Source organism: Lepidochelys olivacea (genome assembly GCF_965140295.1).
Source record: "Lepidochelys olivacea isolate rLepOli2 genome assembly, chromosome: 14".
NCBI classification, from domain to species: Eukaryota; Metazoa; Chordata; order Testudines; family Cheloniidae; genus Lepidochelys; species Lepidochelys olivacea.
This window is the reverse complement of record NC_140424.1, coordinates 29,340,093-29,346,351: the sequence shown is the minus strand read 5'-3', so window position 1 is coordinate 29,346,351 and position 6,259 is coordinate 29,340,093.

Genomic DNA, 6,259 nt, shown 5'->3' with positions numbered 1-6,259 from the left:
CAGACTCTGCTCCTTGCAATAGGGAGAGATGTAAAGGACGGGGGTGTCGGAGAGGAGGCACGGGCACAGTGTGAGCAGGGGAAGGAGAGGGGCAGACAGAGTGACGCAGCTGGGGTTAAAAAAGGGGGAGATGATCTCAACCCCCTCTGCCCCAGAGCTGGGTGTTACAGGTGCTGTGTGTGCACCCCAATGCTTAGACAAGGCAGAAATGGTGTACTAAATTGCTAAAGGAGACTGGAGTCCGTGAAATATTTTAGACTCGCTCATAAAGATCATGGGGTTTTTAATCACATATATGCTGGTGTTGAAAAGAATTCCATGTCAGTTTACGAACATGTAACATGCAGATGCAGACAGCCTCAGAGCAGTTCCCTACCTTGGCTTATCTGCTGTTCTGACTGCCTGAATTGGGCTTCCTTTCCTGTAATCCACTGCAAATGTGGTTTTCACTCCTTTTAATTATTTATTTAAAATATATACTTATGACTCTTATTGCTTTAATACTCCATCATTTACTTTAGTTTACGTTGTGCAGATGGATGTCATTTTGCTACCTTGCTTTTATAGTGTCAATGCTCCAGGCGAAGCTAGAGTACCTCTCTAGGGCGCAAACCTGGGCAAATGATATGGAGGTCCAGAGTTGCCCATGCATCAGGACCCCCCTATTGGTATCACTGGTAAAATCCAGAGGAGAGGAAGAACCAATATATCTGGTAACCGATCCACTGCAGGAGTTGCCAGAAAGATATTAAGATGTTAGTGCCTGGCCACCTTTGGGGTTCCACTCCGGATTTTCTGTCCGAGTTTACTCTCATATCCTTACATCTTCCCGAATTCACCCACAAGGCAGTGGGGCTTTTCTCTCAGGGGTTGCTCCCTTTGCGTTATGCTGTCCTGGACGACCCACAAAGCAGTGGATTTGATGAGCCGCAGGTAATACTGTCTACTCTCATTATGGTAGTAGGCATAGCCTGATCTGAAACAACAGATATTTAGAATCTTTTACAAGTAACTTATTTTGGCCTGACAAAATTTCAGTAGGTGGTCTAAGGTTCACATTCCAGCTCATCTGGCTCCTTCTGGCTGCCTGGCACTAGGCAGGCCATTTCTCATGATGGAGACAATGAAGACCCATTAGTGTCATGGCAGATCCCGCAGTGCAAGCAGAGGATGGTAGCAGCCATGATGGAGTGAGTGTGTGATGAGTTTTCCCCAGGATGCCACCTGGAACTGGGGTAACACGGCCCCCCCCCGATCCACCAGCCTGGGCTCCCTCTCACACTGTACTGCTGTTACAAATTACATACACATAGGGACAACCCAGCTGCAGTTACAAGCAGGCTCTCTGACCAGCTCCTGCATGGGAAAGCTACTCCCAGCTCCTCAGGCATGCACCCCCTCTGGTGTATAAACCCAAAATTATACTGTCTTGCGCTGCACAGGGAACTGTACAGTGTACGCTCATAAAATTCGCCCCTGCCCTCAATGTGGAGAGGAATATGCAACAGCCTGCTGCCCCTGAGTTATGATTCCCACACACTGGTTTAGATAAAGCAAAAACAAGTTTATTAACTACAAAAGATAGATTGAAAGTGATTATAAGGGATAGCAATCAAATCAAAGCAGATTACCTAGCAAGTAAACAAAACATGCAAACTAAGCTTAATATACTAAATAGATTGGATATGAATAGAAGATTCTCACCCTAAGAGATGATACAAGCAGGCTGCAGATTCTTAAGGGGCAAGCTACACTTGCTTTACAGCTTGGAATCCCCAGGTGTTCCATTCAAAGGCTAAAAATCCCTTTAGATTGGGTCCAGCACTTTTCCCAGTTCAGTCTTTGTTTCTCAGGTGTTTCCAGGAGGCTTCTTGTGTGGGGAGTGAAGAACACCAGATGATTATATAGCTTTTGCATATGGCAGGAACCCTTTGTTCCCAAAGCTTGGTTCCCAGGCCGATCTGTGGAAAAACACTGATGTCCCAAGATGGAGTCTAGAGACGTATGGTCACATCACATGTCTTTCAGAGTCATAGCAGCCATTATTCACAGACTGTCTGTAGCATTCTCAGGAAGGCTTCCCAAGTGGGAGATAAGCTCCTACTAAGGCTTATTTGTTTTCTTAATGGCTCATTGTCCTGAACAGGCCCTTCCCCACCCACTACCTAAACTGAATACATCTTGTCTAGTGGGTGGGGAAGGGTGTACCCAGGTGTAACTACATTTGAAATACAGATACATAGTCAATATTCATAACTTCACATACACGTCTACAAATAGGATAATCATATTCTGCAAATCATAACTTTTCCAATGACATCTCACATGACTTATCTTGCATAGAATGCATCATAATTATGTCAGAATCATAACAATAGTATCACTGCAAAGAATATGGGGCGCAGTGTCACAGAGTGCTCTGTCCAGTTCACTCACCCTGTCTAGCTATGCAGTGACCCCCACTGTAAGCAACATATACAAAGTGGTGGAACCCTTGACCCATTTAAAGTAACCAATTAGTCTACTTTTTTGCTGATCTTAATTGAAAAGATCTCTATCACCTTGGCTTCTACCTGCTCACTAAACACATGTGATGTGAACCTTATTCTTTATGATCTGGGGGTCCCCCAAGAAAATTTACCTTAGAAATTCAGTACTGTGACAGGATTCCCGGGATGCAGCCTGGGACTGTCGGACGGCTGTGCCGCCCCTGAACTCTCTCCAGCCTGGGCTGTCTCTTACAATGCCTTGCTAATGACCAGCAGCAACCCCTCCAGGTGCTGTTATTACTCAGCACAACCACATGTGGAGACCCCACACCCAGCTAGATTGCATGAATGCTCCCAGATCAGCTCATGAATCACACAGAGAAAGGCACCAGAGACAAATCACCCCAGCTCCCAGCACTGTACCTTGGGAATATATCATCTAATTTATTAATTGGTTCACCACTTCACCAATGGAAAGTGGATATACACCAGCCTTTGATACTTGAGCAATTTACCATTCACTTCAGGCAAACTCACTGGTAAAGATAAACAGTAAAACAAATCTATTGACTATAAAAGATAGATTTTAAGTGGTATTAAGTGATAGGCAAAAAGTCAGAGTTAGTTACCAAAAGAAATAAAATATAACCACACAGTCTAAACTCTCAACCCCGTTAGACTGGGAAACATCTAGATCAGGCAGTTTACTCACCCCACTAGATATTGCAGTCCATTGTATATAGATTTCACCTTTGAAATCTGGGCCAGTCCCCATAGTTGGAGTCTCAAGTCTTCAGCATCCTTGTTGCTTGCAGTGTAGGTAGGTGAAGGAGAAAGTCTCAGCATGTGGCCACTGTGTTCTGTTTTATACCCTCAGACCCATGTGTTTGGGGAGCACAAATCCAGGCATGTCTGAGGACCTCACTCGCTGAGTCTCCAGGGCCAGGCTGAGTAATTCCCCTGGTGTGGTCTCATGTAGGTGAGTCATTGAATTGTAACTCTCTTGCTGGACAATGGCTGGTGATTTCTGCTCAACAGCAGCCACCCGGGTGTTGGTTACCTCCCTTATCAGTGTCTCTGTAGAGTCAGTATCTCGGCTCCTCTCAAACCCACAGCATTTTTAGTGACAACTGTATAACAAAAAGAAAGCAGCTGTTCTATCTCGGGGCCTCTCCTTCTGCCCCTCCACCACCACGAACATGATACAGTTCTGTGGTGACCTAGAATCCTATTTTCGACGTCTCCGACTCAAGGAATATTTCCAAAATACCTCTGAACAGCATACTAATCCACAGAGGTCTCCCTACCAACACTACAGAAAGAGGGATTCTAGGTGGACTCCTCCTGAAGGTCGAAACAGCAGACTGGACTTCTACATAGAGTGCTTCCGCCGACGTGCACGGGCTGAAATTGTGGAAAAGCAGCATCACTTGCCCCATAACCTCAGCCATGCGGAACGCAATGCCATCCACAGCCTCAGAAACAACTCTGACATCATAATCAAAAAGGCTGACAAAGGAGGTGCTGTTGTCATCATGAATAGGTCGGAATATGAACAAGAGGCTGCTCGGCAGCTCTCCAACACGAGTTTCTACAAGCCATTACCCTCTGATCCCACTGAGAGTTACCAAAAGCAACTACAGCATTTGCTCAAGAAACTTCCTGAAAAAGCACAAGATCAAATCCGCACAGACACACCCCTGGAACCCCGACCTGGGATATTCTATCTACTACCCAAGATCCATAAACCTGGAAATCCTGGGCGCCCCATCATCTCAGGCATTGGCACCCTGACAGCAGGATTGTCTGGCTATGTAGACTCCCTCCTCAGGCCCTACGCTACCAGCACTCCCAGCTACCTTCGAGACACCACTGACTTCCTGAGGAAACTTCAATCCATCGGTGATCTTCCTGATAACACCATCCTGGCCACTATGGATGTAGAAGCCCTCTACACCAACATTCCACACAAAGATAGACTACAAGCCGTCAAGAACACTATCCCCGATAATGTCACGGCTAACCTGGTGGCTGAACTTTGTGACTTTGTCCTTACCCATAACTATTTCACATTTGGGGACAATGTATACCTTCAGATCAGCGGCACTGCTATGGGTACCCGCATGGCCCCACAGTATGCCAACATTTTTATGGCTGATTTAGAACAACGCTTCCTCAGCTCTCGTCCCCTAAAACCCCTACTCTACTTGCGCTATACTGATGAAATCTTCATCATCTGGACCCATGGAAAAGAAGCCCTTGAGGAATTCCACCATGATTTCAACAATTTCCATCCCACCACCAACCTCAGCCTGGTCCAGTCCACACAAGAGATCCACTTCCTGGACACTACAGTGCTAATAAACAATCGTCACATAAACACCATCCTATACCGGAAACCTACTGACCGCTATTCCTACCTGCATGCCTCCAGCTTTCACCCTGACCACACCACACGATCCATCATCTACAGCCAAGCTCTGCGATACAACCGCATTTGCTCCAACCCCTCAGACAGAGACAAACACCTACAAGATCTCTGTCAAGCTTTCTTACAACTACAATACCCACCTGCAGAAGTAAAGAAACAGATTGATAGAGCCAGAAGAGTTCCCAGAAGTTACCTACTACAGGACAGGCCTAACAAAGAAAATAACAGAACGCCACTAGCCGTCACCTTCAGCCCCCAACTAAAACCCCTCCAACGCATTATTAAGGATCTACAACCTATCCTAAAGGATGACCCAACACTCTCACAAATCTTGGGAGACAGGCCAGTCCTTGCCTACAGACAGCCCCGCAACCTGAAGCAAATACTCACCAACAACCACATACCACACAACAGAACCACTAACCCAGGAACTTATCCTTGCAACAAAGCCCGTTGCCCACATATCTATTCAGGGGACACCATCACAGGGCCTAATAACATCAGCCACACTATCAGAGGCTCGTTCACCTGCACATCCACCAATGTGATATATGCCATCATGAGCCAGCAATGCCCCTCTGCCATGTACATTGGTCAAACTGGACAGTCTCTACGTAAAAGAATAAATGGACACAAATCAGATGTCAAGAATTATAACATTCATAAACCAGTCAGAGAACACTTCAATCTCTCTGGTCACGCAATCACAGACATGAAGGTCGCTATCTTAAAACAAAAAAACTTCAAATCCAGACTCCAGCGAGAAACTGCTGAATTGGAATTAATTTGCAAACTGGATACAATTAATTTAGGCTTAAATAGAGACTGGGAGTGGCTAAGTCATTATGCAAGGTAGCCTGTTTCCTCTTGTTTTTTCCTACCCCCCCCCCCCAGATGTTCTGGTTTAACTTGGATTTAAACTTGAAGAGTGGTCAGTTTGGATGAGCTATTACCAGCAGGAGAGTGAGTTTGTGTGTGTATGGGGGTGGGGGGAATGTGAGAAAACCTGGATTTGTGCAGGAAATAGCCCAACTTGATTGTCATGCACATTGTATAAAGAGTTGTCACTTTGGATGGGCTATCACCAGCAGGAGAGTGAATTTGTGTGGGGGGGTGGAGGGTGAGAAAACCTGGATTTGTGCTGGAAATGGCCCACCTGATGATCACTTTAGATAAGCTATTACCAGCAGGACAGTGGGGTGGGAGGAGGTATTGTTTCATATTCTCTGTGTATATATAAAGTCTGCTGCAGTTTCCACGATATGCATCTGATGAAGTGAGCTGTAGCTCACGAAAGCTTATGCTCTAATAAATTGGTTAGTCTCTAAGGTGCCACAAG